Source organism: Elgaria multicarinata, chromosome 5, assembly GCF_023053635.1.
Source record: "Elgaria multicarinata webbii isolate HBS135686 ecotype San Diego chromosome 5, rElgMul1.1.pri, whole genome shotgun sequence".
In the NCBI taxonomy this organism is placed as follows: Eukaryota; Metazoa; Chordata; class Lepidosauria; order Squamata; family Anguidae; genus Elgaria; species Elgaria multicarinata.
In genome coordinates, this window is record NC_086175.1 from 163,797 (window position 1) to 188,964 (window position 25,168).

The following is a 25,168-nucleotide window of genomic DNA, read 5'->3' on the forward strand; positions in this document are numbered from 1 at the left end:
CTCTCTGTGCACAAGAATTTTCAGAACGATAGCTTAACCCCCCCCCCAGTTATCCCCGATTCTTTCCCTCAATGCAATCCTATGGGCGAAAAGCCGAAAACGCAGTTTGAGCCGCGCGGTTGACCCGATTTTCACAAAAACATTGCACGTGAACCACAGCACGCAGAAAGTTGAGAGTAGTCTCAAAATGACCCCCATCCACGACTCTCTGTGCACAAGAATTTTCAGAACGATAGCTTAAACCCCCCCCCAGTTATCCCCGATTCTTTCCCTCAATGCAATCCTATGGGCGAAAAGCCGAAACGCAGTTTGAGCCGCGCGGTTGACCCGATTTTCAAAAAAATATAGCACGCGACACGGACAACGCAGAGAGGTGAGAGTGGTCTCAAAATGACCCCCATCCACGACTCTCTGAGCACAAGAATTTCCAGAGCGATAGCTTCAAAAACAACGTAGTTATGCGCGATTATTTGCCGCAATGCAATCCTATGGCGAAATGTTTTCAAGATGGCGACCGGAGCGCTCCGCCTGAACTCGGAGCTCCGAAAAATGGTCGCTTCTCTTCGCCTTGCTTCTAGGGGGTCCACGGTCCGCTCCTACTCCGCCTCTGGGTAAGGCGGAGCAGGCCAATCCGCTACTGCTTCTATGCTCCTAATCGGAGCGGAGCACATCCCTAGTTATTTGAGAGTTCTGATCAGCCAAAAGATAGTCTATATAGAACACATCAGATCTCCCAGGTATTCCTTGTAAAATAGGAGTGATAAAAGTATGCCGAAAGTCACAATAAAAGGAGCAGTACAACAATACATGATCCACAGTTTCTATCATGTCAGCTTTACAGGGGCATAGGCGCTTAGAATATGGAATATTATTAAATTTACCCTCCAAAACTGCAGAGGGAAGCACATTAAATTTAGCCTGCGTGAAGGCTTTCCTGTATTTTGGAATAGTTAAAGAAGTTAAATATGTTGCAGGAAGGAGAGCCTGCCCCCGATCTCTAAATTCAGGATATGGGGTTGCTGCTCTTATATGATTTTGTAACTCAATATCACTAATACGCTGATATATATCCTCCTTGGCTTTTGAAAGGCCTAATGTCAATATAGCATTTTGCGAGAAACCCAAAATGCACAATTTTTCGTTCACAGCCTTTTTCCATTTAGACTGGAATGCATCAGTCAGAGTCAAAGGGGCCAAGCCTTGAGGAGAGAATGCCATTTTAAGCCAGAAGTTTAACTTATACCTCCAGGCACGGGATTCAACCGAGATTTGACCTGTCTCTAGACGTAGAAGTACGTTGGGCACACAGCTTGGAAGACAAAGAACATTTCTCAGAAATTTTGTTTGGGTGGATTCCATAGCAGTAAAATTGCTGTAAGTGCAAAATTGTGCACCGTAAAGCAATTGTGTTAATACCTTGGCGGAAAACACTTGTAAGGCTGATGGTATGTACTGTCCTCCTTTGGCATAAAAAAAAAGAAATTAGTGATTTGGCACTCCTCTGTGCATTTGCAATGGCATTAGAGATTTGACTCTTCCATGAGCCAGATGATTGAAAGATGACTCCCAAATATTTATAGGTTTTAACCTGTTCAATTAAATGCCCATTTATCTGCCAATGATGTTTAATCCGCTTTCTGGTAAAAACCAAGACTTTAGATTTAGTGTAATTAATTACCAACTTTTCGGTTTTACAATAGATGCCTAAAGCTCTTAATAACCGCCTCAAGCCAATGCATGTCAAAGAAAGAAGTACCGCGTCATCTGCATATAGTAAAATGGACAACGATCTATGTGCCAACTTGGGAGGGTGAGAGTTTATCTCAGAGAGCCCCTTGACCAAAGAGTTGATATAAATGTTAAACAAGGTGGGGGCAAGAACACAGCCCTGTCTAACACCAATGTGAGTTGGAATCGCTCTGGTCAGATGGCCTACACGGTCGCATCTCACCTGCACCCACGTTTTATCATAGAGGCTATGAATAAGAAACAGCAATCGCCTATCAATGTTGGTATCCTCAAGCCTTTGCCACAACCTGTCTCTCGGGATTGAATCAAAAGCAGACTTAAAGTCGATGAAGGCTGTGTAAAGTGCCCCTCCGGAAGCAGAGGAGTATTTCTCAGCCAGATGTTGTAGTACAAGTCCTTGATCCGCTGTGGAACGCCCAGGTCTGAAGCCTGCCTGCTCATCTTCCAGAAGATTTTCCTCCTCCATCCAGCTTAAAAGTTTCTCAAGGAGGTGGCTAGCATACAACTTACTCACAATGCTCAGCAGACTAATTGGCCTATAATTAGCAGGGTCCCCTCTTTTCCCTTTTTTATATATCGGAACAATTGTAGCAAGGCCCCAGTCCTCTGGTATACATGTTGTCCTATTGATACAAGTAAATAACACTGCTAGAACAGGGGCCCACCACTCCACATTGGCCTTAAGCATCTCAGGAAGGATATTATCACTCCCAGGTGCTTTACCTTGTTTAAGTTTAGAAATAAGGCTTTTAATTTCAGAAATAGAAACGGGAAGCCAATCGGGGACATTCGCCAGTTCAGTTTGCGACAGTGAGATTCCAGTTTGTCTTTCTGCATACAGTTCACTAAAATATAGTTCCCAGGTCTTAACAGGAATATGAAAGTCCATTCTACCTGGTTTACTCTGCCAACCAGAGGAGACAATTCTCCAAAAGGTGGCTGTGTCCCGAGCCCTTGAAGCGACAATTAGATTCTGCCAATCCACTCTCCGCGCCTGATTCTTTTTCTCCTTAATCAAGTTTTTATATCTCTTCTTCAAAGACAACCATTCAGAGGATAGAGTCGGCAAATCCAATTCCCTGTACCTCCTGTATTTATCTATTAAGGATTTCTTCATATCCACACAATCTTGGTCAAACCAAGGTTTGGATCTACAGGGAGGGACATATGTGGGTTTTTTCTGAGTCAAACAATTTTGAAAGATTAAAATAATCTCTTGATACGACTCTAAGACAGTTTGCGAGAACCCCGCAGTTAGCAAAGTGTCTCGCAATCTAAGACAATTTTCTGAGTGTAACAATAGCCGTAGGTAGTTATCTAACCTGCCAGACCATCTTACACGTGAGGCTCTAATTTCAGGCTCAGGGAAGATCCAAGGTCCATGATCTGCATGGACTTCCTGATCCCTAAGGTTCAGGAGTACCATTAAAGGAAGGTGGTCACTCTCTGTACGCGTACCCACCCTGCAACTGATCACCAAATTTAACAGATTATACGATACAATAAAATAATCAATTGTTGATGCTCCAGAGCCTGATAAAAATGTGTATTCACCTTTTCTGTCTCCCTCTATGCCCCCATTTAACAACACTAAATCTAAATAATTTATCATATGTAGGAGGCACAATCCGGAGTAATTGCAACCACTGTCTTTAGACTGCCTTTCAGGTAGTAGATGTGCCACCTCTGTTTCAGGAGGGTGTTCACCATAATGGCGGTAGAGAGCTTCATCATTCGGACCAATTCTGGCATTAAAATCTCCTGCCAGTATCACAGATGCTCCTGGATGCTCAGATGTCTTTCTTTCAATGAACTCTTGCAGTCTGAGCCACCTATCTTTATTTAGATGTTTTTTACTCAAAGGGGGTAGATAAACATTTATTAATAACAAGGAGAAAGCGTGAAATTCAATCACTAGAGAAATTGCAATACCAGGCAAACAATCTGAACTAGTGAAGGTGGCTCTGAGTTTAGTTGAAACCAAAATCCCAAGGCCTCCCTTAGAACGCCCTCCCCTAGTACTTGGCTCTGCTTTTAAAGAGTAGGTTGCAAAGCCATTCAATTCCAGTTCCTCCCTTATCCAAGTCTCCTGTAGCAGTAGGATATCGTGACGGCTAATAAAATCCTGTAAAGATGGATCAGCAGTCTTGCTCTGCCAGCCTGCAACGTTCCAAGAAAGCAATGTTAGTTGTGAATTCTGATGGCATAGATTTGGTCAATCCAGGGTATACTGAGTCTTTCCAACAGGGGAACTCAAAGGGCTACACATTACTATGGGAGCTGCAGAGTTCAACCCTTTCAGGCTCAAACCTTTAGGGTTTGGCAAGAGAGTCCTCTGAACCATTTTATGAGGAGATTGTACATCGGCTTTTCCCTTGGAGATAGCCCTACTTCTCTCATGGGTTTGCTCCTTTTCCCTAATTGATCCTACTGCGCCAACTTCATCCTCAGCAGGTTCAATGGCCTCCATAAGTGGACTCAATTTACTCACATTTGAAACTATTGGATGATATACATTAGGTAGGTGTCCTCCTATCGCAGCTGCTTTCTGAGGAGAACCAATTTCCGCCACATCCAGCTCTCTCATCTCAAACCAGGTTAATTTGGAGGCAGTTGCTGTTTCTGCAATAGCAAGATTTTTAGGGGAATAGTCAGGTTCACATTTACAGGTGAGTGGATTTATCTCTACAGTAACCTGTTGTCGTGGAGGGCATATCTTTTCGCCCAAAGCTCTCAGCTCAGCACACTCCCAACTTTCTATGTTGTTCACTTGTTGGTCTATTACCGGACTCTCTATGGATCGGTGGACCTCCCCGTGATCACTTAGGTTTCTTTGCCCCACCTTCATTTTTTCTAAATGTGATTTTAAGAAATTGAGTCTATCAACAATTTCATTTTGTGCATCATGAGATAGAGCAGAGAAGGACTCTAGTAACTTCTGCTCTTCAGCATCGAAGGGTACTTCCCTCTTTTGTGATGTCAGCCTTTGTCCATAGTCAACAGGATGTAAAAGTTCTCGTGTCTCTAAATCATTCAAGCATTCATGGATAGAAGGGTTGTTCCCTGCACTATCAAAGTCAATTAGATTATTATGATTAGATGATTCCTCAATTCGGGCACTTTTAGTATGTGTGGGCAAGTGGGAACCCAAGGGAAGGGGAGGTGCCCAGTTCTCAAATAATCTAGAAACCAATATACCACGCTTGCTTAAAAGGCCTCTACAATCATACACTATCTTAGCTGAATTCCAATTGCAAAATGTGACTACTGCATGAGCACGAAAGACATTAAAATATAGGTATTCAACCCTTATTAGGTCCTCTATTGAAAAGCAACCTGGAAGAACCAGTTCCAAAATTTTATAAAAATGATGTTTACGTTCATTTTGTGATAAAATCCCCTCTGGTTTTGGATAGTTTGATAAGACTAATTTATTTCGATTCAATACTAGTCTCCAGGTACAATCTTTTACAATTGTCTTTTGAGGTGTTTTGGTTTCTATCAGGATTTGAGTCCATGGATCCTGCATTATAGGGCTCTTCCTTGTAAAATCCTGCTTTTGAATTGATGTAAACACTGGGGTCTGGGTTAGGTTACCCATAGCAGTCTCTGAATAGTGTTTGTTGTTATTTTGATTTACCTTGCTTTTCATGGGGGATTTCTCCATATTCTGGTTGGAATTCAATTTTAAGCTGTTGTCAAGTATTTTAAAAAGTTTCTTATAATCCATTTTTTTAAAATGAGCTGGCTTTGGATTTCTTACATTTTTAGTTTTCTTTGTGGCTATAGCCCATCTTTTGCTGCCTCCCTTAATACGCGCTTTCCCCCCTGGCATATTTGTGCCCCTTATAGGGGGGGCTCTTATTGTTAGTCAGCAGTCCAATTGTTACTTTATTGCAACTTAACCAGATTTCCGCCAAAGTAGTTAATAATTTGTTGCATTCAGCCAGATAAGATTTTATATGTTCAATGTCTTCTGTTAACGTAAGAAGACCTCCTAGGATTGGCATACCTTCCTCATTTATCATGCAGGGTTGAATTGGAGCCTCTTTCCTGCCTGGAACCATCGCAGCAATTTGCCTTTCCATTAATTCCTCTATCTGGGTAGAATTGTCAGGAGGTAGGTGGAGTTTATCTGGCAACTGATACGGCTCTTGAGGTGCTAAACTCTCTGCAAGAGTCAGCTCTGCTGCAAGGCTGACTGGATCGGAATTCTCTTTGTAGTCTTTGTAGTCATGGAGATTCCCTTTAAGATCCAAGCTCCAGTCCAAATTGGAGTTAGGGGGAACTGGGGAGTGTGGTTTCGCATCTTCCAACTCCTCCACCCCCTCCCTTTCCCCCTCCTTCTCCTTGACTGTAAGGAAGTTGATGATTTTTGTTTGAACTTTGTGCTTCTTTAAGAGAACACCTGTAGATACAGGAACAAGCCCAAGGGTTTTGTAGTCCTTTCTAGTTAGCACCATTGTTCAATTATTTTCAGAGACTATCTCCCCACAGCTAGAAGTTGAGTGCGTATCTGGCTTTTTAATTGCAAACCTCCTTCATAACTCCTCCGCAGTTCAGTCTCCGATGCCTTTATCAACCAAGCCGGAGACTCTGCCCTCCTCCACTGAAGCTCTAGTAAATATTCTCTAGCTAAACTATGGGTATGGAAAACCTTTCAGCCCTCCTGACCCCTAAAGGAGAGATAAAACACCGAGCTTCTGAAATCTTGTTAGCCAGCATTAACTTTCAGATTTGAGGGAGGAGATAGTAGTCAAATAGTCAAATACCAGAGTGGACTCCCACACTCCCACACTCCGATTCTCTCGTAGCTTCAAACTTCAAACTTCAAAGGCAAGGCAAGGCAAAGAAGTAAGTAAAAGTAGAATTAAAACAAGTAAAATTAAAACCTTCCTGGAGCTCAAAAAGGAACTGTTGCTGCTGCAGGCGCCATCTTGGAAGTTCCCCCCGACAGATGCTTGTCCAGCTGCCTCTTGAAGGCTTCTAGTGTGGGAGAGCCACAACCTCCCAAGGTAACTGATTCCATTGTCATACTGCTCTAACAGTCAGGAAGTTTTTCCTGAGGTCCATCTGGAATCTGGCTTCCTTTAACTTGAGCCCGTTATTCCGTGTCCTGCACTCTGGGAGGATTGAGAAGAGATCCTGGCCCTCCTCTGTGTGACAAGCTTTTAAGTATTTGAAGAATGCTATCATGTCTCCCCTCAATCTTCTCTTCTCCAGGCTAAACATGCCCAGTTCTTTCAGTCTCTCTTCATAGGGCTTTGTTTCCAGACCCCTGATCATCCTGGTTGCCCTCCTCTGAACATGCTCCAGCTTGTCTGCATCCTTCTTGAATTGTGGAGCCCAGAACTGGACGCAATACTCTAGATGAGGCCTAACCAGGGCTGAATAGAGAGGAACCAGTACCTCACGTGATTTGGAAGCTATACTTCTATTAATGCAGCCCAAAATAGCATTTGCCTTTCTTGCAGCCATATCACACATTATTATTATTATTATTATTATTATTATTATTATTTATTTATTTATTTATATAGCACCATCAATGTACATGGTGCTGTACAGAGTAAAACAGTAAATAGCAAGGCCCTGCCGCATAGGCTTACAATCTAATAAAATCATAGTAAAACAATAAGGAGGGGAAGAGAATGCCAACAGGCACAGGGAAGGGTAAGCAGGCACAGGGTAGGGTAAAACTAACAGTATAAAGTCCGCACAACATCAAGTTTTAAAAGCTTTAGGAAAAAGAAAAGTTTTTAGTTGAGCTTTAAAAGCTGTGATTGAACTTGTAGTTCTCAAATGTTGGCTCATATTCAGCACTGAATATGCACTGTTGGCTCATATTCAGCTTGCGATCTACAACAATTCCAAGATCCTTCTCGTTTGTAGTATTGCTGAGCCAAGTATCCCCATCTTGTAACTGTGCCTTTGGTTTCTATTTCCTAAATGTAGAACTTGGCATTTATCCCTATTAAATTTCATCCTGTTATTTTCAGCCCAGCACTCCAGCCTATCAAGATCACTTTGAAGTTTGTTTCTGTCTTCCAGGATATTAGCTATCCCACCCAATTTTGTGTCATCTGCAAATTTGATTAGCATTCCCTGCACCTCCTCGTCCAAATCATTAATAAAAATGTTGAAGAGCACTGGGCACAGGACTGATCCCTGCGGTACCCCACTCGTTGCCTCTCCCCAGTTTGAGAAGGTTCCATTGATAAGTACTCTTTGAGTTTGATTCTGTAGCCAACTGTGAATCCACCTAATAGTTGTTCCATCTAGCCCACTTTTAGCTAGTTTGTTAATCAGAATGTCATGTGGTACTTTGTCAAAAGCTTTGCTGAAGTCAAGCTATATGACATCCACAGCGTTCCCACGGTCCACAAGGGAGGTTACCTTATCAAAAAATGAGATCAAATTTGTCTGATAGGACTTGTTCTTGACAAATCCATGTTGGCTTCTAGTAATCACCGCATTGATTTCAAGGTGTTTACAGATTGACTTCTTTATAATCTGCTCCAGAATTTTCCCAGGGATGGATGTCAGACTGACTGGTCTGTAGTTCCCAGATTCCTCCTTTTTGCCCTTTTGGAAGATAGGGACGACATTAGCCCTCCTCCAGTCGTCCCGCACCTCACCCGTCTTCCATGATTTTGCAAAGATAATAGACAAAGGTTCTGAGAGTTCTTCCGCTAGCTCCTTCATTACTCTAGGACGCAGTTCATTGGGCCCTGGAGATTTGAACTCATTCAAGGAAATTAGGTGTTCTTTGTCCATTTGTTTATCGATCACAAACTGTAATCCTGCACCCTCAACTTCTGCTTCACTTTTTCCAGGGGGGGTCATAGACCTGCTTTTGGGAGAAGACTGAGGCAAAGTAGGAATTGATCACTTCAGCCTTTTCTTTGTCATCTGTTATCAATTTGCCATTCTCATAAAGCAGTTGAACCACCATTTCTTTCCTTTGTCTTTTACTGCTCACATATCTGAAGAAAGCCTTTTTATTGCTTTTAGCATCCCTCGCTAATCTCAGCTCATTCACAGCTTTAGCCTTCCTGACGCCATTTCGGCACTTCTGCGCCACCTGTCTGTACTCTTCTTTTGTAGCCTGGCCTTCCTTCCACTTCCTATACATATCCTTTTTTGTTTTCAGGTCATCTCTAAGCTTTTGTGGAGCCACATTGGTTTCTTCTGTTGTCTTCTATCTTTTCTCCTTGTTGGAATTGTTTGTAACTGTGCCTTTAAAATTTCCTTTTTTAAATACTCCCACCCATCCTGCACTCCTTTTCTCATTAGGCTCATTTGCCATGGGACCTTACTTATCATAGTTCTGAGTTTATTAAAATCAGCTTTGCTAAAATCCAGAGTACGTGTATGGCTACACTCAACTTTTGTCTCCTTCATGATCAAGAATTCAAGTATGATGTGGTCATTTTCCCCCAGAGTTCCCGTAACTGCCACTTTATCCACTAAGTCATCCCTATTGGTCAATATCAAGTCAAGTATTGCCGATCCTCTAGTTCCTTCCTCCACTTTCTGTAGGAGAAAGTTATCACCCACACATGTCAGGAATTTCTTGGAACGGCCTCTTTTGGCAGTAATGGTCTCCCAACAGATATCAGGGTAATTGAAGTCCCCCATCACTACTACATCACACTTCCTTGAAACACTGGCAATTTGTTTCTCAAAAGTTTCATCCTCGTCTTCTCCTTGATTGGGTGGTCAGTGGTAGACTCCAATTATCATGTTCTTTTTATTCCTTGCCCCATTTATTTAAATCCAGATGCTCTCGACGTGGCTCCCAGTCTGATCCGCCTGTATTTCTGTGCAGGGATAGGTATTTTTAACATATAGTGCAACTCCACCTCCCTTTCTATTTGATGCATCTTCACGACATACTTGGGTTTCAATCCTACGTAGCAGGGAGTCTCCCACAACGACTACTCTTCTTTTCTTCTTGGTTGACCTACCTTCTGCCTCTTGCTCATTGTTGCACGGTGTCTCCTGTACTTCTTCCTCTGCAAACTGTCCTTCAGACCGATCCTCCAGAAACTGAAAGCGGTTGCTTAACTCTAATGGTTCCACTGGTGCAGAATGCCTTCTAGTTCTTCTGCTCCTAACTGTCACTCTTTTCCAGAGAGTTTCCTCTTCATTGGCTTTCCTCCCCTCAGCATACTCCACTTCTGCTTCAGCTGGCTGTTGCTCTTCAATCTCGTGTGCTTCTTGTTGCTGTTGCAGTTCCACCGTTCGGTCTAAGAACTCCTCGTCTTCTCTTATTCCTTGGAGGGTGGACACTCACCGCTCAAGTCCTCTCACTTTTTCTTCCAAAAGTGCCACCAGCTTGCACTTGTTGCAGGTATCCGCCATGTTGAGCTCAGGCAGAAACACGAACATTGCACACCTTTTGCAGGTCACCACCTCTATGGGCTCCTTTCCATCCATATTGTCTATTTCTGCTTTGTTTTTTCTTTTCTGTTTATAGTGGAATTGCCTTTACTTTGTCCTGTCCTCTCTGAAGGTACACAACTATATGAGTATGTCTTAAGGGAAAATAAGATTTTTTGGTTGGTTTTTTTTTTTTTTTTGGTTTTGTGGGTGGGTGGGTTTCTCTTTATGTTTTTCTTTGTTTCCCCCCCTCTTTTTTTCCTTAGAGGCCTCCCCCTTGGTCTCCTCTTCCCCTACACTCCCCCTGTCAAACTCCTGTTTGCTCTTCCTGTTTGCTCGCCTCCCTCTGACCCACTCGTCTAGCTGAGGCCCAAGTTCCCAGAGCCAACAGAGAGCAAGCTTCTTCTTTTTTAAACGTTTCTTAAATAAACATACCCCAATTTATCCAGGGTATGTCACAGCACAGAGAAAGGCATTTACAGACAAGCCCACTTCTCCAACATTTAAATAAAATGCAGATGGGAGACCAAGAAACCCATTCCACACATAGATAAACTGTGGCAGCAGTGATATTCTTGCTGCAGTGATATTCTAGCAGACTGACCTGGCCAGATAGGCAAAGGTTAAACAGCAAACAGTAAAACTTTTGCAGAACTATTATACCCTTGGCAAAACAGGCTGAAAAAACAAACAAACAAACTCCCAAACAAAACCCAATATATATAAAGACAATGTGCTGAATATTAAAAAAAAACACCAAAAGCATTTTGCAACCAGCACAGAAATATTTTATCAACCAGATTCAATTCACAAAAAGGTAAAAGTTGGGTAAATAAAATGTTCCTCAGTGCAGAAGATTTGAATAGTGTATTGAGCATTTTTTTGACAAACAATATTAGGAAGTGTTTTTATAAGGGAGAGCTATAATATAAATGGAATGCTAGATTGTCAGCAGACTGTCCTAAGGGAATGAAATAATATCAGTAACTTAAAGGAGAATCTTTTAAAACATTCTTAATTTAAATGGGGCGCAGTCGGCGGCGGCAGGGAAAGCAGAGGCTGCAACGTGGGCCCTGGGCTGGTTGCTCCTTATCCCTTCTTTGTTGCTTTCTCCTCACTTGCTTTTTGTCTTCAGTTGGAAAAAGAGCAAGCAAAACAGGCGTCGGCAGTGTCTGCTCACCGAGGCTGCTTAGCCTATCCTGGCCTGCCTGGCACATGATCACTCTCCTCTTCACGCTTGCACAGTCGCTCCTTCCTAACCTTCCCACTCTGCCCCACCTCTTTCTAAAACAACAAGCCCCGTCTTCCAGATAATTAATCAACATGACAACAAGGCTCAAAACTTCTGCCCAAACAGTCGGCCAGCAATGAGTTGACCAAGCAGCCCTGGAATTTAGGGGTGTGCACAGACCCTCCGATCCACTTCTCTTCCAGATTCACAACTTCCGGATTGGGTCTGCTCTGCTCTGCTCTGCTTATAGTCCGCTCCAGTTCGCTGTGAAGCTCCGGATCTAGATCGGAGCTCCGCTTTTCCCCCCATAGACTTGCATTGAAATAAAAAAAGCCTACAACTTTTTTTGTTAATGTTAGAAAACTCAAACTTCACACCATGATAGCTTATCCATGTATACACATGCATGCCAAGCCTCAAGCAAATCCAAGCATCCCCTGATATTCGGGGAATTTTTGAAAATCGGACACCCCATTTTCAGACATGGGATTTACTCTGACATTTTGACAGATAAAAACTTGGAAGCAGGCACCCTCACAGATGCCATCTAGATCCACATTCATGGCAAGTTTCAAGCAAATCCCATCATCCCCTGATTTTTGGCAGGGGTTTAACCTTTTAACTCACCCCAAATCAAATCCCATGCTAGAACTCCATCAATTTTCACATTAGAAACATCAAATTAGGCACCATGACACCTGATGCATATATACACATGCATGCCAAGCCTCAAGCAAATCCAAGCCTCCCCTGATTTTTGGGGAATTTTTGAAAATTGGACACCCCAGTGTCTCAGGGCTTTTTAAAGCTGCAGACAGCTCAATGGGCTTTATTCATGGCCATTTCAAAGGAAATCCCAACATGCCATGAACTGAGGAGTAGATAAACCTAAATATGAATCTTCTTCCACACTTGAAAAATGTATTTGGAACTTCAAAAAGTCTAAGTGAGCGCAGGAAGGACTTCTCCCCTGAGTCAAAGCAAGACACACACAAACCATCCCTGCGAGGCGGGCACAGAGGAGGAGGACTGGGACGACAGGACTATGGGATATGCCATAGATCTCTGGGGGAGTCAGTCCCGGCAGATGCCCCACCACAGCAGCACCCAGGGGAAGGAGGGAAGGCAGGCAGGACGGCAGGCAGGCAGCAGACATTTCTGGGGGCACAAGGAAGTGAGCCAAGGATTGTTTGTTTCAAAGCCAGCAGTAATGCATTGCAAACCATCCCTGCGAAGCGGGCACAGAGGAGGAGGACTGGGAGCAAGCATGCCGGAGGCTGGTGGGCATGAACCACAAAGCCCATCATGTAGTACAGCTCCCAGGCACCAGGCGGGCAGAGAGGCAGGCAGAGATATGCCATAGATCTATGGGGGGAGTCAGTCCCAGCAGATACCCCAAAACAACAGCACACAGGTGGAGGTGGGAAGGCAGGCAGGCAGCAGACATTTCTGGGGGCACAAGGAAGTGAGCCAAGGATTGTTTCAAAGCCAGTAGTGCAAACCATCCCTGTGAGGTGGGAGCAGCACAGAGAGATGCCTTTTCTTTTGCATCCCATAACTAGGAGGCTAGGAGGATTAGAGTAAAGCTTTGTGATCCTTGCTTCAGAGTTGATTGACTGCATTGTGATTACAGCCATTATTAAACAACAACAAAATAAAAATGTTAATAATAGCAGTACTAATTAATATTAATAGCAATAATAATAATAATAACAACAACAACAACAACAACAACAACAGCAACAACAACAATAAGGAGTTGAAGCCTGCCTGACTTCACTGAAGAGGAAAAGCCAGGAGAGCTTAGGCTATACTATAAATATAAAATGGAATAAATAAATAAATAAACAAAGGAGGGGTGGAATTAAAAGCAGCAGTGTTGCTGAATAAACAACAAGAAGAATTTTTTAAAAAAGGCTATGTCTGTCTTTTACCAGTAAGAGTAAAGTGGATGTGCCCAGGGGGAGGGGGATATGCCAATTTGACATGGCTCTAAGTAAGTACCAGTCTTTAAGAAGCTAGTACCTGGCACTTCAACTCATGACAGGCATTGCTTCTCCACTCCAGTCTCCCTCCACTGGTTAATCTTTGGAGGGCTCTGATGAGCCTCCATGGAGTGCACTGGGCTCGTCCACATGCCCTACGGGATCTCATCCCCTTGCACCACATCTATTCAGTTGTTCACCAAGGTTAGGGTGGGTAGCAGGGCTGTGTTTCCTATCTATTATTTATTTGCTTAGTATATGATTTCAGGTTGTGTTTGTGCATTTGGTGGGGCTACTGTTTTAAAAAAACACTGGGAAAAGTCCATTCGGAGACTAAGAAAGAGAAGTGTGCTTGCCATGTGCTCCTGAGTGCTGAGTGAAGAGGGTCGGTGTGGATAGTTGCTGCAGGAGCTGAAGGGGGAGTGGCCTGATTGTCAGTTGGACTCAGCAATCAGGACCTGATTACTGTTGACTGTTGTTGGCCTTTCAGTGACCTTTCTGGTTCCTGACTTGGAGCTGAGCAGAAGCAGGGAAGAGCAGCTGGCCCAGCTCAAGTAGGAGCTATAAAAGTAAGCCAGATTCCCAGGGAGCGAGCGAACAGGAAGAGCAAACAGGAGTTTGACAGGGGGAGTTCGGCAGGGGAGGTCAAGGGGGAGGCCTCTAAAAAAAAGAAAAAAAAGAGGTGGGAAAAACAAAGAAAAACATAAAGAGAACCCCCCCCCCACAAAACCACCACCAAAAAACAAAAACAAAAACAAACAACCAAAAGATCTTACTTTCTCTTAAGACATACTCATATAGTTGTGTACCTTCAGAGAGGACACAACAAAGCAAAGGCAATTCCACTATAATCAAAAAGGAAAAAAACCAAAGCAGAAATCGACAATATGGATGGAAAGGAGTCCCTAGAGGTGGTGACCTGCAAAGGGTGTGCAATGTTTGTGTTTCTGCCTGAGCTCAACATGGCGGATACCTGCAACAAGTGCAAGCTGGTGGCACTTTTGGAAGAAAAAGTGAGAGGACTTGAGCAGCTAGTGTCCACCCTCCAAGGAATAAGAGAAGTCGAGGAGTTCTTAGACCGAATGGTGGAACTGCAACAGCAACAAGAAGCACATGAGATTGAAGAACAACAGCCAACTGAAGCAGAAGTGGAGTATGCTGAGGGGAGGAAAGCCAATGAAGAGGAAACTCCCTGGAAAAGAGTGACAGTTAGGAGCAGAAGAATTAGAAGGCATTCTGCACCGGTGGAACCATTAGAGTTAAGCAACTGCTTTCAGCTTCTGGAGAATGAGAATGAAGAACAGTTTGCAGAGGAAGAAGTACAGGAGACACCATGCAACAGCGACCAAGAGGCAGAAGGTAGGTCAACCAAGAAGAAGAGAAGAGTAGTCGTTGTGGGAGACTCCCTGCTGCGTGGGATTGAAACCCAAGTATGTCGTGAAGACCCATGGACTCGCCAGGTGTGCTGTCTCCCTGGAGCACAGATTAGAGATGTGACTGAAGGGTTACCGAAGCTCATAAATCCCACGGACACATACCCCTTTCTTCTCATCCATGTGGGAACAAATGATGTCGCCAAGCAGAGATACGAAGAAATCATTTCAGACTTTGAAGTTCTGGGAAGGAAACTGAAGAACTTTGGGGCCCAGGTAGTTTTCTCATTCATCCTCCCGGTTCTTGGAAGAGGATTAGAAAGGGAAAGAAAAATACTCCTGATGAACGACTGGCTTCGAAAGTGGTGCCGTCGTGAGAGTTTTGGATTCTGGGACCATGGGCTACGCTACTTGGAACATGGACTGCTGGCAAGGGATGGTTTGCACCTCACAAGGGCTGGAAAGAATGTGTTCAGCCACAGCGTGAAGAACTTGATCAGGAGGGCTAGGTCACTTCTAGGTCTCTTCACCTCCTTGCTCTTACTGAAACCTGGCTTCCTGCCCATGATACCGCCATCTCTGCTGCCCTCTCTCTTGGAGGACTCTCTTTCTCTCACTCTAGTCGCCCAGAGGGTCGTGGTGGTGGTGTGGGTCTTTTATTATCTAGTTTGTGCCAGTTCCAGCCTCTTTCCATTCCACCTTCACATTGTTTTTCCTCCTTTGAGGTACATGTGGTGAAGCTTTTCGCTCCATTGCGACTGCGGATTGCAGTTCTGTACCGCCCCCCAGGCTCATCCTCAAAATTTATCTCTGATTTTGATTCATGGCTGTCCTTTTTCCTCTCTGATAACTGTCCTACTCTTATTTTGGGTGATTTCAATATTCATGTGGATGACCCTCAAGACGCTGCAGCTCTACGATTTCACTCATTATCTTCCTCTTATGATCTTAAGCTTTGGTCTGATGCACCCACACATTCCCTTGGACACTGTTTGGATCTTGTTCTCACTCAGAATTGCTCTGTTTTGGACTTTTCTACTGCTGACTTTCCTTTGTCAGATCATCATCTAGTTTCTTTCATATTACTCATAATCCTCCTCCTACACATCCTCTTTCTCGCTCTTGTCGTGACTTGCAATCTATCAATTATAAGGCTTTTTCTCAGTCTCTAGCCTCCTCTCTTCCTTCTGTCTTTTCGGCTGTCTCCTTGGACTCAGCTGTCTCCTTCTTTAATTCCTCCTTATCTTCAACTCTTGATAATCTTGCTCCAACTACAACTCGGATAGTTCGCCCTTCTCAACCTCAACCGTGGCTCACCTCTTTCCTCCGCTACCTTCGCTCTTGTTCTCGGGCAGCTGAACGCCTTTGACGTAGGACCAGGGACTGGGCGGACTTTGTCCATCACAAATTTGTACTCTCCTCTTTCTCTTCTGCCATTTCATTGGCCAAACAGCAGTATTGCTCAACGTTGATCCAGTCAAATGCTAGGCATCCTCAGCGGCTCTTTGCGTCCTTCAATTCTCTTCTGAAGCCTAATCCACCATCTCTCCCCACCTCTCTGTCTGCTAATAACTTTGCCTCTTTTTTCAATGCTAAAATGCAAACTATTCGCTCTGATCTGGCCAGCTCTGCTCCTCTTCCAGTTCCTGTTCCTCATCTGTCGGTTCCTCCTGCAAATTTCTCTGCATTTCCTTCGGTCTCAGCTGATGAACTGTCTACAATACTGCGCTCTTCGAAGCCTTCCACTTGTTCTCGTGATCCGATTCCTTCTCGCATCTTTATTAATCTTATCCCTGCTATCCTCCCTTCCTTGCTTCATATTATTAATTTTTCTCTGTCCTCTGGTTCATTTCCTTCTGCTTTTAAACATGCTACAGTCTCTCCTATTCTCAAGAAACCTACTCTTGATATGCTATCTCTGTCTAACTACCGACCTGTCTCTTTGTTGCCTTTTGTTTCAAAGATCCTGGAGCGTGTGGTCTACTCTCGTTGTCTTGATTTTCTTTCTAGTAACTCTGCTCTGGATCCTTTTCAATCTGGATTCTGTCCTTTGCATTCCACTGAAACAGCCCTTACTAAGATTACCAATGATCTTCTTATGGCTAAGTCTAAAGGCCTTTATTCCGTTCTTATTCTCCTTGATCTAACTGCAGCCTTTGACACGGTTGATCACGATCTTCTTTTAGATTCCCTTCATGACCTCGGATTTTGTGGCTCTTTCTATAACTGGTTTGCCTCCTATCTAGTGGGTCGCTCTTTCAGCGTGTTGGCTAATGGCAGCTCGTCTTCTTCTTTTCCCCTTTCAGTAGGGGTTCCGCAAGGCTCGGTGCTTGGCCCGTTGTTGTTTTCTTTATACATGTTGCCCTTGGGTAATCTTATTCAATCTCATGGCCTCCAATATCATCTGTATGCCAATGATACACAATTATATCTTTCATCTCCGGAACTTTCTCCTGATGTTCACGATCGTATCTCGGCATGTCTTTCAGATATCTCAGCTTGGTTGCTTCATCGTCGTTTGAAACTTAATATGGAAAAGACTGAATTGCTTGTTTTTCCTCCTAAACCTTCTCCTCATCTCCCATTCTCTCTTACTGTCAATAATGTTACGCTTACTCCAGTCAAGGAAGCTCGTAGTCTTGGCTTTATATTTGATTCCTCGCTCTCCTTTTTTCCTCATATCGAGTCAGTAGCTAAATCCTGTCGTTTTATCCTGTATAATATTGCCAGGATTCGATCATTTTGTTTGTCTCTTCTGCCAAGACTCTTGTTCATGCATTGGTTATTTCTCGGTTGGACTACTGCAACCTTCTTCTCACTGGCCTTCCTTCTTCTCACATCAGTCCGTTGGTTTCTGTTCACCACTCTGCTGCTAAGATCATCTTCTTAGCTCGCCGCTCTGACCATGTTACTCCACTGCTGAAATCTCTTCATTGGCTTCCAATTCACATCAAAATCCAATATAAACTTCTCCTGTTGACCTACAAAGCTTTTCACTGTCTAGCTCCTTCCTATCTCTCCTCTCTCATCTCACACTATTGCCCCGCTCGTGCTCTTCGCTCCTCTGATGTCATGTTTCTCACCTGCCCAAGGGTCTCTACTTCCCTTGCTCGGCTTCCTCCATTTTCTTCTGCTGCCCCTTACGCCTGGAACGCTCTTCCAGAACATTTGAGAACTACAAGTTCAATCGCAGCTTTTAAAGCTCAGCTAAAAACTTTTCTTTTTCCTAAAGCTTTAAAAACTTGATTTTGTTCTGACTTTATACTGCTAGTTTTACCCTACCCTGTGCCTGTTTGGTGCATTCTCTTCCCCTCCTTATTGTTTAATTATGATTTTATTAGAATGTAAGCCTATGCGGCAGGGTCTTGCTATTTACTGTTTTACTCTGTACAGCACCATGTACATTGATGGTGCTATATAAATTAATAATAATAATAATAATAATAATAATAATAATAATAATAATAATAATAATAATTTAAACTGAATCTTATGGGGGCGGGAGACGTAAACTTCGAGGCAACAATGGATGAAGGCCAAGGCACCACAGTACAGAGAACAGCTCCAATAGTGCCCCAAAATAGTGTCCACAACAATGTAGGAACAAAGCCAGACTATAAAACACATGATCTTTGATGTCTATATACTAATGCCCAGAGCATGGGAAACAAACAGAACAAACTTGAACTCTTATTACATGAAGGCAAACACGACTTGATAGGTATAACTGAGATTTGGTGGGATGACTCCCATGACTGGATTATAGCAATTGAAGGATATAACTTGTTCAAAAAGAACAGAAGAAATAGAAAGGGAGGTGGAGTTGCACTATATGTTAGTAGAGTTGGAAGGGACCTATAAGGCCATTGAGTCCAACCCCCTGCTCAATGCAGGAATCCACCGTAAAGAAACCACTATATGAGCACAATATATTAAAAATACCTATCCCTGCACAGAAATACAGGCGGATGAGACTGGGAGCCCCATCGAGAGCGTCTGGATTAAAATAAATGGGGCTAGAAATAAAAAGAATATGATAATCGGAGTCTACTACCGACCACCCAATCAAGGAGAAGACGAGGATGAAACTTTTGAGAAACAAATTGCCAGTGTTTCAAGGAAGTGTGATGTAGTAGTGATGGGGGACTTCAATTACCCTGATATCTGTTGGGAGACCATTACTGCCAAAAGCAGCCCTTCCAAGAAATTCCTGACATGTATGGGTGATAACTTTCTCCTACAGAAAGTGGAGGAAGGAACTAGAGGATCGGCAATCCTTGACTTGTTATTGACCAATAGGGATGACTTAGTGGATAAAGTGGCAGTTACGGGAACTCTGGGGGAAAGTGACCACGTCATACTTGAATACTTGATTATGAAGGAGACAAAAGTCGAGCGTAGCCATACATATACTCTGGATTTTAGGAAAGCTGATTTTAATAAACTCAGAACTATAATAAGTAAGGTCCCATGGCAAGGGAGCCTAATGAGAAAAGGAGTGCAGGATGGGTGGGAGTATTTAAAAAAGGAAATTTTAAAGGCACAGTTACAAACAATTCCAACAAGGAGAAAAGATAGAAGACAACAGAGGAAACCAATGTGGCTCCACAAAAAGCTTAGAGATGACCTGAAAACAAAAAGGGATACATATAGGAAGTGGAAGGAAGGCCAGGCTACAAAAGAAGAGTACAGGCAAGTGGCGCAGAAGTGCCGAAATGGCGTCAGGAAGGCTAAAGCTGTGAATGAGCTGAGATTAGTGAGGGATGCTAAAAGCAATAAAAAGGCTTTCTTCAGATACGTGAGTAGTGTAAAAGACAGAGGAAAGAAATGGTGGTTCAACTGCTTAATGAGGATGGCAAATTGATAACAGACGACAAAGAAAAGGCTGAAGTGCTCAATTCCTACTTTGCCTCGGTCTTCTCCCAAAAGCGGGTCTATGACCCCCCTGGAAAAAGTGAAGCAGAAGTTGAGGGGGCAGGATTACAGTTTGTGATTGATAAACAAATGGTCAAAGAACACCTAATTTCCTTGAATGAGTTTAAACCTCCAGGGCCCGATGAACTGCATCATGGAGTAATGAAGGAGCTAGCAGAAGTACTCTCAGAACCTTTGTTTATTATCTTTGCAAAATCATGGAAGACAGGAGAGGTGCCGGATGACTGGAGGAGGGCTAATGTTGTCCCTATCTTCAAAAAGGGCAAAAAGGAGGAACCTGGGAACTACAGACCAGTCAGTCTGACATCCATCCCTGGGAAAATTCTGGAGCAGACTATAAAGAAGTCAATCTGTAAACCCCTTGAAATCAATGCAGTGATTACTAGAAGCCAACATGGATTTGTCAGGAACAAATCCTGTCAGACTAATTTGATCTCATTTTTTGATAGGATAACCTCCCTTGTGGACTGTGGGAATGCTGTGGACGTCATATATCTTGCCTTCAGCAAAGCTTTTGACAAAGTACCACATGACATTCTGATTAACAAACTAGCTAAAAGTGGGCTAGATGGAACAACTATTAGGTGGATTCACAGTTGGCTACAGGATCGGACTCAAAGAGTACTTATCAATGGAACCTTCTCAAACTGGGGAGAGGCAACGAGTGGGGTGCCGCAGGGCTCAGTCCTGGGCCCAGTGCTCTTCAACATTTTTATTAATGATTTGGAAGAGGAGGTGCAGGGAACGCTGATCAAATTTGCAGATGACACAAAATTGGGTGGGATAGCTAATACCCTGGAAGACAGAAACAAACTTCAAAGTGATCTTGATAGGCTGGAGTGCTGGGCTGAAAACAACAGAATGAAATTTAATAGGGATAAATGCAAAATTCTACATTTAGGGAATAGTAACCAAATGCACAGTTACAAGATGGGGGACACTTGGCTCAGCAATACTACAAACGAGAAAGATCTTGGAATTGTTGTAGATCGCAAGCCGAATATGAGCCAACAGTGCGATATGGCTGCAAGAAAGGCAAATGCTATTTTGGACTGCTTTAATAGAAGTATAACTTCCAAATCACGTGAGGTACTGGTTCCTCTCTATTCGGCCCTGGTTAGGCCTCATCTAGAGTATTGTGTCCAGTTCTGGGCTCCACAATTCAAGAAGGACGCAGACAAGCTGGAGCATGTTCAGAAGAGGGCAACCAGGATGATCAGGGGTATAGAAACAAAGCCCTATGAAGAGAGACTGAAAGAACTGGGCATGTTTAGCCTGGAGAAGAGAAGATTGAGGGGAGACATGATAGCAGTCTTCATATACTTAAAAGGTTGTCACACAGAGGAGGGCCAGGATCTCTTCTTGATCCTCCCAGAGTGCAGGACACGGAATAACGGGCTCAAGTTAAAGGAAGCCAAATTCCGGCTGGACATCAGGAAAAACTTCCTGACTGTTAGAGCAGTGCAACGGTGGAATCAGTTACCTTGGGAGGTTGTGGCTCTCCCACACTGGAGGCCTTCAAGAGGCAGCTGGACAACCATCTGTCAGGGATGCTTTAGGGTGGATTCCTGCATTGAGCTGGGGGTTGGACTAGATGGCCTTGGAGGCCCCTTCCAACTCTGCTATTATATGATTCTATGATTCTATGAAGTTTCCCAGTATCCCAAGTTACTAAGTATCCCGTTTTGCCTATCCCCCCCTCCAACTTTGGGATTGGAGGATGCTTCATCAGGTGATCATGACTGGGAGTTGAATCTGCCTCTCAGCACTTCAAAAAGGTACCTCTCCCGCTTTTTCACCCTATTTTTTAAAAAATTATAGCAAGCAAACCGCGCCACGCAGAGTGCTAAAAATAGGCTCTAAATGACCCCCACCCACGACTCTCTAATCACACCAAGTTTCAAATAGATAGCTTTAAAAACAAAAAAGTTATCCACTAATCTTTTCTGCAATGCAATCCTATGGGCGAAAAAATCCAAAATGGAGGTCGGAGTGCTCCGCGAAAAGAGGAGTGCTCCGCTTATGGTCGCCTCTCTTCACCATGCTTCTTCAGCGCCCCGCTTTGCTTCTCCTCCACCTCAGGCAGAGGCGGATCACCCCAATTCGCTGTTGCTTCTCCGGTCCTAAGTGAAGTGGATCACACCCCTACTGGAACTTGCTCTGGAACTGGCTCAAACCCTCATCTCCATGGCTACTGACTTCTTGGCCCTCCCAGAATGCAGGCAATTATAAAAGAAGTCCCAAAACTGGGGTGGCAAGCTCCTTGTTTGGGGGGGCACCTGCCCCCTCCGCCCCCTTGAGTTCATAGAATCATAGAATACTATAGTTGGAAGGGGCCTATAAGGCCATCAAATGCAGCCCCCTGCTCAAAGCAGGAATATACCTAAAAGCATACCTGACAGATGGCTGTCTATTTGCTTCTTGAAGGCCTCTATTGTCATACTACTCTAATAGTCAGGAAGTTTTTCCTGATGTCCACAGCACTGGGCCCAGGACTGAGCCTTGCAGTACCCCACTCATTATTTCTACTAAAGGATGTCAAGATGTACCGACGTTCCAAGATAGATCTGTCAATCTGATAATTTTTGTTTGTTTGTTTGTTTACAATATACTGCTCCCCATTCAAGAATTTTGGAGTGATGGAATAAAATTGAATAAAAGTATAAAAACAGAATAAAAACACTTTAAAATACATTTTTAAAAGAAACAAAGTGCAAATAAAATCATGGCTGGTCATTAAGGGAAGGCTTCTTGGAACAATGATGTATATAAACGGGTTAGATTTGAGCACAGACCAGAATGCCAACATGGAGTACTCACAGACATTCTGAACTTGCAGATGCAGGGCCTGGGCTGAGGCAGCAAGATTCTCCATCTTATCAGCCCTGGGCAGCAACCAGAGATGTGGAAAGTCCCTCTTGGGGTCTGCAAGTATGAATAGACAAGGAAATAGTGAGAGCTGTGGCTGTCCATAGAATCATAGAATCATAGAATCATAAAATAGCAGAGTTGGAAGGGGCCTACAAGGCCATCGAGTCCAACCCCCTACTCAATGCAGGAATCCACCCTAAAGCATCCCTGACAGATGGTTGTCCAGCTGCCTCTTGAATGCCTCTAGTGTAGGAGAGCCCACAACCTCCCTAGGTAACTGATTCCAAGGAGGGTGGGAACAGAGAGTCTCAGACCCTTCTGACCTCAGGGCTGTGCTAGCTTTCCCCTCCTGTTGGGGAAAGCTAGCACAGCTAGATTACCCCACTTCCCCTACAAGAGGGGAAGTGGGGTAATCATGTTCTGGTGCAGGAACAAAGTCACACAACACAAAATGCCACCCAAATTCAAATCTCAAGTTACTCATTCCAGAGTACCATAGTGTGCTGCTGCAGTCCTGGCCTTCCCATTGCTGACACCTGGAGTGGGGCCTTGGGTTGGAATGGTGGCAAGGGAGTACTGGATGGGGGCATAGCCTCACCTATGCTTTCCTTGCCACACTCCTGTCAATTGCTTGCTGTGGCCATGCCTGGCTGCTGCCCCCCAGAAGAGGAAAGAAAATGGCATACACTCCACCTCACCCCATCCTTGCTTGCAAAACCAGCCGCAACGATGCACCATGTCATATCAGAACAGAGAAGAGCTATCGCCAACCTCCCTCAGCTGGAGCATCATCATTGCCCTCCGACACTAAGTCTTCTTCAAAACATGACTTAAGATAAAGGAGAGTGGTGAGAACTCTGAAAAACCTGGCAGTCTTTCTGCTATTTTAATTTTATGATATGAAAAAAATATGAGTCAACTGAACATGTTTTATTTTCAAACTGAAAGCTATGTTTGAAGTTTGTACCTCCATTTCCCTCAATTTTAAAAATTGATTGAGTGTGGGGGGGAGAGGTCATGAACAAATGAAGTGGGAGGGGTAAGACTCTTGGCTGGTGCCAAAAAAGTTATCCAGGGTTCATTGGTGCATGTGAACACTGCATTGCCTACCCCTGATCTAGTGTAGCAGAATGCTGTCTGAAATACTTGCTGTTCAAGTAATCTGGAGAGCATGTAATGCTGCTTCTCTCATCCAAAGAAAATAAAAGTCAACGTGCATCTGATAAATTCTTTGCTTGTATTACTTGCATGGCAGTCTTAGCGACTGTAGGAACAGTGCAATATACATGCTTTTTAGTAAGCCCCATTTGGTTCAATGGGGCTTACCAGGTAAGTGCTGTTTTTATCTTGGTTCTGCTTTTGTATTTTATATTATATTATGGTTTTATACTGTTGTTTTATACTTTGAATTGTCTTAATTTTGTAAACCACCCAGAGAGCTTCGGCTATTGGGTGGTATAGAAATGCAATAATAAATAAATAAATAAATAAATAAATAAACAAATATGAGAGAAAGCACAAGCAGTTCAGACACTAGTGTGAAAGACATGACTCCTAAGTTAGTATTAGGCCAAGAGGAAGACTGGCAACATTGGAATAACGTTATACACTAGGGGTGTGATCCGCTCCGATTAGGAGCGTAGAAGCAGTAGCGGATTGGCCTGCTCCGCCTTACCCAGAGGCGGAGTAGGAGCGGACCGCGGACCCCTAGAAGCAAGGCGAAGAGAAGCGACCATTTTTCGGAGCTCCTAGTTCAGGCGGAGCGCTCCGGTCGCCATCTTGAAAACATTTCGCCATAGGATTGCATTGCGGCAAATAATCGCGGATAACTACGTTCTTTTTGAAGCTATCGTTCTGGTAATTCTTGTGCTCAGAGAGTCGTGGATGGGGGTCATTTTGAGACCACTCTCACCTCTCTGCGTCGTGCGGGTCGCGTGCTATATTTGTTTGAAAATCGGGTCAACCGCGCAGCTCAAACGGTGTTTTCGGCTTTTCGCCCATAGGATTGCATTGAGGGAAAGACTCGGGCATAACTGGGTTGGTTTTTAAGCTATCGTTCCGAAAATTCTTGTGCACAGAGAGTCGTGGATGGGGGTCATTTTGAGACTACTCTCAACTTTCTGCGTCGTGCAGGTCGCGCGCTAGAAGTTTTTAAAAAATCGGCGGGAAAAATATCTTTTTCAAAGGGCTGAGGGGCAGAGTCAGCTCCCGGTCATGATGATCCCAAAGTTAGAGGAGGGCATAGGCAAAACAGGTAACTTGGGATTCTGGGAAACTTCTCTTTCTTCATCTGAACGGGCTTTTCCCCGTGTTTTTTAAAACAGTAGCCCCACCAAATGCACAAACACAACCTGAAATCATATACTAAGCCAAGAATAAGAGATAGAAACACAGCACTGCTACCCACCCTAACTTTGGGGAACAACTGAAAAGATGTGGTGCAAGGGGATGAGCTCCCCTAGGGCATCTCATCGTGGACGTGCCCCCACTCTCTCCTGCACTGGAAGGCCATTAGAGCCTTCCAAAGAGAGTAAAACGGTGGAGCAATGCCTATCATGAGTCGAAGTGAGCGTTCATTTCTTAGTGGTGGAGCGATGCCTGTTATGAGTTGAAGTGAGCGTTTGCTTCTTAGAGCTCTC